Source organism: Temnothorax curvispinosus, unplaced genomic scaffold (assembly GCF_003070985.1).
Source record: "Temnothorax curvispinosus isolate PA1 unplaced genomic scaffold, ASM307098v1 QBEX01008590.1, whole genome shotgun sequence".
NCBI lineage: Eukaryota > Metazoa > Arthropoda > Insecta > Hymenoptera > Formicidae > Temnothorax > Temnothorax curvispinosus.
Genome location: NW_020218370.1, coordinates 393,994 through 407,377, shown reverse-complemented (window position 1 = coordinate 407,377; position 13,384 = coordinate 393,994). Strand labels below are relative to the sequence as shown.

Here is a 13,384-nt window from a genome sequence, read left to right as displayed (position 1 = left end):
TTCATTAAAAACGTTGAAAAGGTACGAGTTTATTCAGTAATGTCTGACTTTTGTTGTCATGTTGTGCCAAACGGATGAATCCATTCAGATAGATCAAAATAACTGATACGAATGTACATGGCACAAAGTTTTTTTTCGTAAAATTAGCAGTTTTTTTATTTTAAAATTTTCGTTTCAATAAAAATCGATTTGTTTTACGCAAATTTAATTATGTCACATTTTTATTCTATTTTTTCCGATATTTGACTTTTAGTTACAAAAAAGTCAGAAATTGGAAGTTTTTAAAAATTAAGCATATTTAATGTCAAATATCAGAAAAATAGGATAAAAAATGTGATTATTCTAAATAAGAAACTGTCAAATAAGATTTTATTTTCAACAGTCACAACGCTTAATTAATTTCCAAACACTTTCAATTCCTGTTTTTTTTGTAACTAAAAAAGTCAAATATCGGAAAAATAGGACCAAAATGTGACATAATTAAATTTTCGTAAAACAAATCAATTTTAATTTAAACAAGATTTTTAAAATATAGATAAGAACAACTAATTTTACGACAAAAACTTCGTACCATCGTATCAGTTATTTATTTTAAGCTGTCTAAATGGATTCATCCATTTAGCAAAACATGACAATAAAAATCAAGCATTACTGAATAAACTTATCCTTTCATTCCGCTTGTTGTGTGGATTTCGGTATTTTTTAAACGCGTATGCATTAATAATTTCAGCAATAATGTTGGGAACAATAAAAACTTGTGAATGCATAACTATTATTTTGTCAAATAAAATGTGTCCGTATGAGAGGCAAATATTTTTCCAATGAAAACAATTAATACTTTATTTCTCACTCATACGTGATTGATGAAATACGATACCGTTGTTTTATACTTGTAAACAATATTGAAAAGCAATAGTTATAAATAATAGATAAGCCAGATAAACAAGTAACATGTACACATTATAGTACACGTCGGTTAAAAAATATTTCTAAAAGAGATTTTTAGCATAAATTCATTCATTCAGATTTCATACTTTTATTATTCTTGTTATAAACTTCCATTTTTCGTTCATATCTTTATAAGTTTCAATATCATTGAGTTCGTTGTGTTATTGATTTTATATATTTTGTTAAAAGTAGCAAATATATATATATATATATATATATATATATATATATATATACACACGATAAGAGAAAAGCTATTTAAAAGCATAAAAAGATTATAAAGTATTTAAAGAACACTAAAGAACAGGCGAGAGAATACATTATACGAAAAAAATATAAAATGATATAAATATATTAAGAGCATTTTTCATATCATACATTTTTCGAAATATTCTTTCTTAATAAATAAATGAATTATATTGATATAATTTTAACGCAATTTTCGCTTATCTTATATCATCATCAGTTAAGTATCTTATATCGTCTGGCAATTTTAATTTATAATTAATAAAGGTACTTACCTAGAAGATGTTGACACAATGCTGGAAGAATGCAGAACGATATACGGGGCGGAAGTTGACGTCGCGGTCGACTCGAAGTTATTGTCCTTGTAACGGTGTGGCCTTGTAACTCACTGCAAAACACAAACAACGTTAGTTTCCTCGTGCGTAGCGATATCGGGGGTTAATGGATAAGAACACTTTACATCATCTCGCGAGATCGCGAGCCGGAGAAAGCGAATTCGCCGAGCGAAAGCGTCCGTTTGACACGAATTGCGCGCGAAGTCACGAATTCGAAACGTTGTAAATCGCGCACGGTGATATCGGATGCATGCGAACTGCGAACGCGAATCGCGATTATTACTCTGTCCGCCGGATAGTGAGATATCGATAAACTATGAATTCAGCCGTTCCGCCGTGAACGATATTCCGAACTTGGCTGTATTGTGCAATTTCTAACTTCGTGTCGCAACTTCCGAATAAGCTATCTTTTAAGTTTCAATAGTCGTTAACGCTACGAGCCATTTCGAGCCGCTGGTTAATATCGCGTAGTTATTAACTTGACTCTCGACGTTCGATAGACGCTATATTGTCTCAGGCTAATGCGGAACTTTTGTGCTCAAGCCATTCAGAAAAGCGAGCGAAAAGGTATTACAAGATCTCTCAATATTCTCGTCCGAAGAATCCATGTACCGTTCGCGCATATCGTCAACAAATCACCGTTAACGTCCGATAACCGGCGTTTCCTTCTCATTCAAGATGGGCCGTTTGCGTCGCGACTCCGGACTCCGGACTCCGGATCGTCAGACAACTTCGATCGCATCGCCGCGCATCGTCGCGAGGTACTCTCGCTACCTGCGATACGAAATTAGCCGCGCGAGAATAACGCGATCGCGAGCGGCGATACGACATTCGAAGTCGGGCGCGACGAAAATTCCACCTAACGCGTTTACACGACCGCTAGAAGGAAGAAGGAAGACACCGCGGCGGCATCGCGCGAACGCGAAGAGAGGAGCAGAGGAGCATCTTTAACCGACTCGAAGGTGGGCGCGGAGCGCGGGGCGCGGCGGCGGCGGCGGCTGACTCGAAAACCGTTCGGTTCGGCGTATACGCGAGGGACGAGGGAAGCCGAGCGCGCCCGAGCGACCTCGTCCTCGCGGTGGTGGGGGGGAGTCGCCACCGCCGCCGCCGCCGCACTCCGCAGTCGCTCGTCGCTCGGTTCGGCGGGTGTGGTGGGGAGAGACGCTCTCTCGTCCCCTGCGCTCGCTCAGTCGCTCCGTCGCCGCCGAAGGGAATGTGTCGCCGCGCGTTGCCGTTCCCCTCGTAGCCGCGCCGCGACGGGTGTCAACTCTCGCGCTGCTCTCGTTACCCTCTCACCGTCGTCGTCGTCGTTGCGTCGCCACTCGCCGCCGTCCACCCTCGCCGCGATCCTTACCCGTCATGGAGACTCGTAACTCCCGTGCGACACGGTGAAGCGCGACGGGGCGCTCTATATCGCGCGGCCAACTTCAGTGTGTTCCGCGCGAGTGATACGAAAGCGTCTTTTCGGTCTCGATCGCGCGACTTCGCAAATTCGGTATGCGTAACTGTGATCGCCCCGGGATCTGACTCCGTTCCCCAGGATCTACTCGAGGAAATCCCCTCGGAGAACACGGATAACCGACGGTGGAGAACTCAAGGGAGGCCGCCGCGCAGCCGAAGGATCGCGTCAGCCGTCGGCAAGACGCGTGCCTCGGCCGAGATCGGCTGCTCGATCATAGCGATCCCGCCCGCCCAGGATCGTGTTTCCCGGAATTCCCGGAAGCTCCGAGATTGGGATGTAACGAGGCCTCGGACCTCGCTAGTGTGTTTCGTGTGACAGTGAGAACGGTGAACAACTGTTCTGGTTTTTGTTCTTCGGTTTCCCGCTTTCTGTGCGATGTGCCACGGTCCCACCGGTCGCCGCATCCTCTGTCTCGTAAGTACCGTAAAGAAAAACGGCTTTTCGAGATCGACGGTTCGTACCTCCGCGCTCGTTCTTTCCCCCTCGAAAACGACCGTCGCTTATTAGTGAATTCGACATCGGTGTGCCGTCGCGTCGATCGATACCGATCGGGGATCCGAATCGGAGCTTCTCCGACTTGGAGCGACGGCAACGGAATGCGACGCGATTCGAAGCGTCGGAACGAGGCGCGTGTGCTCGCGCGCGCACGCGAGATATATATTTTTCCCCCCGTGGTTCTGTGAACTTGTGATGAACGTGAAAGTGGAAAGCGCTGTCCGAAATCGGAATGCGTCGGTCGGAAATTTGGCCCGTTGACGTGCACTCGTTCGGCGCGTTCGTTTCGGAGCGACGACTCTCCGATTCTCGAACACCGCGCCAGTCACGTCCGCGTCGGTCGCTCTCGATCGCGGAAGTACAACCGTCCGATTTTTTTTCCCAGTGTACTCGCTCTCCTCGATCTCGCGGTGTGGAAGTTACAGCGTATCCTCGCCGCGCCGGTGTAATTTCACAGTGACGCCGGCCTGTGTTTTCTTGAAATTTTTTTTCAAGCGATTCGAACGTCGAAATGGCGCGGGAGAATCGCGCGTCGATGGAAAATCAAGGATTTGTATTCGCTACGATCGTGTCGTGCCGAGTTCTCACGCACCGCCTGGTTTTTGCAGCCGTTACTTGTTGACGTATTTGCCCTGTGTCTCATTAGTGAAATGCGCTATAAGTGCGCGACGTAAACACGAGCGAAGGAATTATCTATATTTATACGTATTTACGTACATACGCGATGGCGAATTTCACGCTTCCTCGCGAGAATCGATGCGCGACGATTGTGTGCGCGGAGAAATTGGGCCTCGGCGAAAACTCGCGATAACAGACGCGTGTGCGCGCGATTAAATTGTTTAATATCTGCGATGAAAATAGCGGAGGACTTTAAACAAATTTCGCGCGCATTCCCCATGCCGCCGGGGAATCAAATTTCTCCACAAATGCGATTGCGCGCTTTTAATGCTTTTTTACTTCGGTCTCCTTCGACGTCGAAAATCTCGTTTTCGAATTTTCATTCGCAGTTAGCTCAAACTGTCGGACGAGCATGACGGTAAATTATATTTCGAGTTACGTGTGTGTCGATACGAGCTCACCGGTATATATATTCGAAGCGGATAAAAACGGGGAAGAACGGAAAAACAAATGACGTCTGCTGCTGATCGGTCGCGTGCGGTGTGTAAATTTGCGGCGAACGTGCAAATTCGTCGGAAATCGCGAAAATCGATCGTGTTTGATTTTATGCGTCTTTTTGTGCGCGTGCGACAAAAGGGTGTGCTCGTCCGTTTCAAAATACGTGAAAGATTTGGATAACGACAGGTGTTGGTGTGCAAGCCGCGTGTGGAAAACCTTAAATACGCGTGTGCTTCTCGATTCTTCGGGCGGTGCGAAGAGGGCACGTATTATGAAACTTTTCGGAATGGGGATTCCCATCAGAATTATTCCGTTTTCCTCTAAAAAACAATAGAAATCTAGGAAAGAACTGAATAATTCCGATCGGAATCCATTTCAAAAAGTTCCGTGACAAGTGTCCAGGACCGACAATTTTATTGTGTCTTTTAAATACGTGCGTTAATTTGCTCGGCGTGAATAAATACCGACTAACGCGACAGACGCGACAATCCGAAAATGTAGAAAAATTGAAATGTCTTATTAGTTGTCCGGCGGCCGGCGGAAACTCTGTAAATGATAGGGCTGTCGTTTTTTTTATCATATCTTGCACACGCGCGAGTTATAAATATGCGTCGACAAACCTGCGCGCCGCGTTTCAAATATACGCATAGAAAATACAAAGTGGAATGACTTTAAACAACGGTCGGTCGGAATCGAACAGAAAATATTAAAAAACGTGCGAAGCTTGAAATCGGGATCGTAGAAATGTCGCATCGTCGATTTTTATCATATTTTTGTGCGTGGACTACAAATGTATGCGTCACTGATTCCGCGCATTACATTCATATATTTTACCTGCGCCGCACATAGAAGTTTATATAACGACGGATGCAATTATCAGAATAACAAAGTTTTTTTAAAAATTCATCAAATCGCGAGAATGCTGTCGAATGCTATCGCTGTCCTTTTTTTTCCGCGAAAAGTACAAACACGCTCGTCTGTTTTAACGTGCGACGTGCATGCATAGTTAGATAACGGTGAATGTAATAACTGTAATAAGGACGGAAAATGTGGAACGCGAATTTTAAAATTCATGGGATCGCGAAAATGTGATCGGTGACTATATCGTTCTTTTCCGTGAACATATGCCATATGCCTGCTTCGACTTGTCTGTAAAAATGTAAAGGGCTTGCATTTTTCAATTCGCCAGATCGTATAAATGTGATTGTCGATTTCTATATATGCGGACAATATGCATCGACGAAATCGCGTTAAGTTTGCGCATTTTAAGGTTACATTTTAGGTATTCGCGAGAAATATAAATAATGATATAAACGTTCAAAAGTACATTTTGAATGTAACATATCGTGGGGATATATTCTAGGGGATAGTCTGTTTTAGTATTCTCGTTTCAAAAAGAACTTCGAAATTTCGGACAAATATTTTCGGATACGTATGAAAGATTTATAGATAACATAATTAGTGACAAACCGGTACAAACATAGAAAGGAGAGAATTCTTAACCATACAATCTTCAAACGTTTTAAATGTCTTATTTGCAATTTGTGTGTGAAATTAAATACGATCGATATAATACTCAAAAGTTATGAGAAAAGTGGATTTAATATTTCGTTAATATCATAAATAATTATTTGTTCAAAGAGCTTAAAGATGAATATAATAACGATTATTCAAATTCGGTGATAAATTTGTGAATAACCTGCAATAAACGAGTACGAAAATAAACTCGAAAAATGCTAATTAAGCAAGTTTAATTTTGTTTGTTGTGAAAGTGTGCAGGTTATCGATTGTTTTTTGTGTTGCTAGAAAAACTTGGTGAGTGATAAGTGCCATGCTAACATGTCGTGAAACATTGTGATGTGCCATCAAGTATGGCAGAATTGGCAGAAAATTGTGTGCGATACGCGTACGATGTTTTTGCTAAAAGTGGCGATCTAAATTCTAATATATTTGCGTTCATTCTTAACGAAGATGAAAAAACTTGATTTAAAAATGATAATACAATCCTTGATTTTTCATCAGTGATTTCTTCTCAAATTTACAATGCAAAATCGAAATCAATTCTAATCCGAGTGTGCTACTACGAGAACTTGCTAGGTTTACTTTTCACGCGTGAATAAATCCGCGCTCCGTTTTCGCAACGTTTGTGACAGAGGGAAAATCTCGGTAACTGCGCGGAAATGCGGCCTTTGATTTTCAATCAGTAACTCCTCGCATCGAAATTTGATTTGTGTCCAATGAAAATAGAAGGGAAATGTCAATTCGAGGAAAGCGAGTAATCACGAGTACGCTATTCTCGATTCTTGGCGATTGATTTTACTTATTCGAATCTCATTTTACGGTATCGCGATTTACCGGAGTGTATTATCGCGCGATGACAGTTTCATGTTACAACTTGCTATTAGCTATGATACGCGCAATTAAGAAAAAAGTGCGTATCATTCGCAAGTGTATAATTAATAATGCGGTGCATGTCACCGCTTTGTTAACAATGGTATAGAACACATGAAAGTATCACATCATTCTCTTCAAGGATTATCAAAAGTACATATTACTACGTGACTTTGTTCAAAATATGACAGGTTACTTTATTCATACTTATGACTCACTTGTGTCTCACAATTAGCGTATATCGAGTATTTTTCTGCATCGAAGCGTAATTACATTTCTACAAATATAATTACAGAGTTTTAAGGATACTCCAATGTATACTTCGTATCTCGGTTAGAAGGACTTTTTCACATCGGCACAAACTTATCTCAAGTTGAAAAAGATGCGCAGTAGTGTAGATACGGTAAACGAAACTTGCGTATTTCGGGGTTTAATTGCGACTACCGAACTGCTCTGAATTTCTATAAGGATAATTTGTGACACGACACAACCGTCGCGATGTCGTGTCATTAAGCTAAAGATTACCGGGAGCGACGGAAGGCTCGCTTTGACGTGTCCCGCGGGAAGACCTCCTGTTTGGTCTCGTTTTACAAGTCAATGCTCAAAGCGCGCGTGCACGTTGCTTCGAGAATACAAACTAGTCTGTTTACATGAAAGTCCGCGCGCGCACGGCCATCGGCTAGCCCGCTTCTAAGTAATTTCTCGTTTGCAGCTTGTTGGCTCGCCGTTTCGATAATGCGATGTCACAAAAAGTGTTGATGGTGAAAAGAAAGTTTAAGCAAGTTGTGTAGAAATTTTAATATAGCCGATGAATATAACGCGGGGATGTAATGAAGTTTGTAACACTAACCACAAGCATCATATTTTCTTGTATAGGATATTTTGATTTTTTTGGATGTTTATCTCTCATGGAACTTTCAGTACCTATATTTTATTGTGTGATGTGACTTGAGCGACATTAAAAATGTCTATTTTTCATCTGGTCCGCGAGAAGAGTCCGTGTTTCTCTTGCAATAGAATCTTTATACAATACAAGAAACGTACACTGTGTGTGTGTGTGTATGTGTGTTTGAAATTGAGTAGACAGCGTTTTCTCATTCCGCTGAAACTGTCATCCTCTTTTCTTGAAATACAATCCTTTCCGCTTAAAAATAAAAGTGAAAGAGGAGACCGGAGACCATTTATCGCGAGGTCTATTTGATTCTAAACGTATTCCGGCGTCAGAAAATGTCCATTTCCCCGTCCATTTCGGAGTTCAGGACCTCTCTCCTCGAATGCAGAACGGGAACAATGTAAACGTACCTGCGCAAATCTAGGCGCGATTAGGGAAATTGTAAGCGTATATATCCTCGCTTCATTTCGCAATGGGAAACGCGACGGATGAAATCTGGTTTGTGTTGCGGAAATCCACATTCGGTACGATGTACATATAGTTCGGTCGTGTGCGCGGTATATCAACGTTGAACTTCGCTGCCGAAACTTAAGGGAACATCGCGAGCACCGCGAGCGCGTGGAATAAGTTACTGCCGCCGTAGCGGAACTTCGGCATGAAGTTCCTTTGAAATTTAGGTGCTGGCGTCCGAGAAGCGTGATAGAGAAGTCAGTTCGAGGGGAGCGCCTGGATGATTCATTTATATCAATATTAGGTGGGCGCGGAGCGATTAGGACTCGTCCCGTTGCGTCGGTATCGTCCGTCGCGCACGCAATGCACGCACTCTACGCTTGCGTAACACTTTGCGGCTTGTCGCGTCATTCAGGCACCTATCGCATCTTAATCCTTGACTAATTGTCGAGGACATAATGCAGTAGATGAATAGACATTTATTTCGTCGTGTCATATTTGCATTTTTTGGTAGTATTTCAATATAGTTTCCATGAAACACTGGGCGAAGTAAATTTTAGAGTAGTGTAAGGGGTAAAGGTGTTAATAATTAAAATAACTAACAGTTTATAGAATTATTACTATTATATTAAATGTTATTATAAATAATTTTAGTATCACACACACATACACACACACACACACACACACACACACACACATTTTTATTCTATTCTTTTTACTGAAAAGATTAATTAGTTAACATGGATATTTTGCCATTTATGTGGTTTTGTATTGCATCTGATACAATTTGTCATGCAACAATATAATAAAAAATAATCAAGGTACGTATAAATACAGCAATTTTAATAAAGGTAGCCCGTGCTTCGCACGAAACGTACTTGTTTATAAAATTGCATTGTGACTTCTCTTTAATAGAAATCATGAAATAAATGTTTTTATTAAAAGAGTATGAAATCGAAGTACGGTATGTCGAAATATATACTGTTACGTAACTTGCATAACGACAGTATCAAGACAGCTTAATTATTTTCAAAGATGTAGTAAGTATGCATTTTCTTAGAATAATTTATTCCGCCGGAACCGTTAAAGCCACCTGTCATCTCAATCGTATTTTGCTTGCGAACTCGCGGTAACTGTTTCACGAAACAGTTTACGAAAGAAACGCATAAGTGCTGGAATAAATGTCCGTCGTGTTTTTCATCGTCCCTTACTACAACCGCCCTTTTCTGATATCATTAATCCTTCGGAAAGAGAGGGGTGGGCAGAACGCATATGCCATATGGCATACGTTTGATGTGCTACAAAAAGTGCAGGGTCATTCCCGCGAGTTTTGTCGGTGATAATTGACCGAGTAGGAACGAGCGAACTAAAACGAATGCGCTTCGAATTCGAGAAATGTGCACTTGATCTAGTAATAGTGAGATATACCTAGTTGTAAATAGTTCACGATATTTTAACGGTGAATTTTATGAATTAAATGATTTTGTTACGTTGTATATTACGGTTAAAAAACTTACAAAAATAAAATTACTCAAAACAGCGAAACATTAAATGTCGTCAATAGATTATTTTTATATTCTTCAATATATATGTATTGAATACATAGATATATATTTGATAATTAGATATTCAGATAGTTATTGATAAGATTTTTTTATCAATGGAGTATTGAAGCCGATTAAAATGTTATTGATGCGTTATGTATTAAAACGTATGTTTTCCATCCATCTGCATTCAGTTGAAAAACATTCTTCCAATCGTGATTGGATCAAAATTAATTCTAAAAGCAAATTTTTATTTTACTAATTTGTAAATAGCTTTTTATAGACATAAGATTTATAAATATAAAGCTATTTACAAATTAGTAAAATAAAAATTTGCTTTTAGAATTAATTTTGATCCGATCACGATTGGAAGAATGTTTTTCAACTGAATGCAGATGGATGGAAAACATACGTTTTAATACATAACGCATCAATAACATTTTAATCGGCTTTAATACTCTATTGATAAAAAAATCTTATCAATAACTATCTGAATATCTAATTATCAAATATATATCTATGTATTCAATACATATATATTGAAGAATATAAAAATAATCTATTGACGACATTTAATGTTTCGCTGTTTTGAGTAATTTTATTTTTGTAAGTTTTTTAACCGTAATATACAACGTATTTACAGTCTCTAAGACTGATGATCTTGATAAACTATTTTTGCAAATGAAATTTATAGTAGGTTACAAAAGAAGACAATTTTATCATGCGAAAAACTGCAATAACTCGCGAACAAAGAGTCATGGGAACAAAGCTGACACGCGTAGCTCAACTTTTTGACGGAGTCCTCGAATATCTCCACGAAAATGTTTCTGGCATGTGAAACGCGTGCTATATTGTCGACGTGTTCGCTCTTTCGAACGTTAGTATGTTAGTCGTTAATTAATGTTAGTTGGCAAAATGCGCACAATAAGTAATATACTAGGAAGCATGATGCGCTGTTAACGAATCATAATAAATATTTTTGTATTATAAGAGAAAGGATAATTTAGCACACAATTTAACAATTTATAATTAATATTTTATTCGAAACAATACATCATCCATAATCTTCTGGGTGCAAATAAAAGAAAAAAGAATACTGCGATATTTCAATGGCTCTAATTGAAGCGTTGAGAATAACAGAGATGTAAAGCACTGATGATTCTACAAAAGATTAATATAAAAAAATTACAATATTATACATAGTAAATAACGTGTACTAATTTGCATTGTAACCCCATTGTTCATTATTATACATTCAGGATACATCTCGATCATTTTATGTTTCCTACTTCAATTGCTTTTTAAGATTTTTGCAAACGACCTTGTCGAGAATGTCACGTCGCGAATTTCACTTTACTGCTTCATTCATTCGTGGATCCATTGCCGACTCTCCGGTTTTTACACTTTCGCGCTGGATTCTTATGAAACATGCAGAGAACATCGTGATGAAAAAGTTGAGAAACGAGTGCAAGTGGCGAAGATATACGGGGAAACGGGAAATACCTGAACGTGGTCTCGACTGATCGTATTTCTACATCGCCTCCGACATATTTACTTCATTGCCTGGGAAACGGATAGCGTTTTAATATCGCTTTGACACACGAGAGACCTTCGATCGATAGGTCGAGGATAGAAAGGGATAAAAAAGATATATAGGGACTTAATTAAAAAATAACCTAATCCGCTTTTTCAGTAAAGAAGTGATCAATTTAAATAACTTGGAAATATCTGTGACCCAGCGGTTGCAAATTAAAAAACTTTTGACCAGTCATTGCTAAAATAAAATAAAATTTAGTACTTGTTTTTTCTCGGTTTTTTCATAAATTGAAGAATTTATTTAAAATTATGAAAAAATTGCTCACCTAGGTTACGAATCTGCTTGATAATTGCAAATATTTAAACATTTTTTTATTATAATTTAAAACAGTTTAGATTGATCCGTGTTTTGTGCGAAATATGTTTTATCCCGACATATGTTAAGTTTGATATTAGATGAGCTTTATAAATCTTTTTTCATATTTAGTAATATAAATAATATGATGTATAATACAAAATTTGTATCATATCATCCAGGAATTATTAATGTAAACTGATAAATAGATAAATTTATTGCAGTATAGTGCTGCTACCTATAAAAATTTAACTTTTCCATTGGATTATCACGAATTTCGTCGTTTTCCATAACGAGCAAATTTACTGTGCAACGGTTCTTCTGCTGCTCTCGAGATTAATGAGTGCAACGACGCCGCAACGGCTGTTTCTTGCGCGTCTTTCCTATTCTTGCGCGGACCGGACTGGATTGAGCGCGATCGTAATAAAAAAAAATCGCGCGCCGATCGCCGTCGTGTCGGGCGAGCGAGAGCTGTGCCGATAAACTTAGTAATGGCAGAAAAATTGCCGCGATTAAGGTCGAAAACACATCCGCGACCGCCATTTTCTCACAACATCTGCGAATTACGCGTAATTGCCGTCCTCCTCTCTCCTCCTTCGCTGCTTTCCTCTTCTCGCACCCCTCATCTGGCTATCTGTTCATGGGAACACCGAAACAGTTCATTGTCTAGGGCTGGATAAGTAGCAAAAGGAAGGTTGATGTTGATATAGTTATTGACATTCCAACGATAAACAAACTTCCCTAAGCTTTTATAGGAAGTATAATGAACGAGAGAATTTATTGCGGATAATTTGTGAAAACAATTCGACAAGTTTGCTTTATCTAGTTTGTCAGTGTTAACAATTATGCCGCTAATAGCTTTTTTATTTAATAAACAAATCAATTGGGATGAGCTAATTATTTATTTATATATGGTTTTACTCGAAGCTACAATAATATTAAAGAAATTGCTTTAAAAAGTCAAACTCATTTTAAACAAACTGATATATATTACGAGGTCAAGATATAATAATAATCTGTAATATATAAACCGTTATAAATGTTAATTAACAGAATAATATTTTGAAAGTCTTTGCATCATATTAACTTAGAATATTGCAACACATTTATTCAGAAAGTTCTGTTATAAAATCAGTGTAATAATGAATAAAAAAAGGTTTAACCATTAATGATTATATGTCTTGCTCTATATTCACTTTGTCGCTAGAGCACCGTTAATCGTCACGCCGAATCGAAAATAAAGGCGCACTCGTGTATGAAAACCTGCGTACCGAATCGCGGAAGTTTCCGCGAAATTACAGGCCCAACGATAAAATTTCTCCGTTTGCGAGACGCGAATCAATTCCCATGATCATAGCGGATCGAGAAATACTTTTCGCGCGGTACGTTGTTGCTCCGCACTCGCAATATCGTACGAGTTTCTCCCGTTGCGGGTCGCGTAATTTGTAGCCCGGCGTTATGAGATGATGGACGGTTGGATGATTTATGATGTTTTAGAAAAATGCATTCGCCTTGCGAGGAAATCGTTGCGAACACGATACAGAATACATCGCGATTATAACGAGAAAGGAAGAAAGAGAAAAAGGAAAGAAGTAGAAAGAGCGTTCCTGA

The 13,384-nt window shown here is 39.2% G+C and overlaps 1 protein-coding gene across 7 annotated transcripts in view; it reads left to right on the top strand.

Moving 5' to 3' along the window:
• The window catches only part of LOC112458001 (latrophilin Cirl-like), a 533,024-nt gene that overhangs the window by 189,833 nt on the left and 329,807 nt on the right, over positions 1-13,384 (top strand). The window contains exon 1 of one of the 7 annotated variants that reach the window (XM_025021373.1): positions 2,735-3,405. The exons of the other annotated variants lie outside the window; for them this stretch is intronic. The gene's annotated coding sequence lies outside the window, so the exon portion shown is untranslated. Of the gene's footprint in view, positions 1-2,734; positions 3,406-13,384 lie in introns of those variants that run through there. 7 annotated transcript variants of the gene reach the window in all.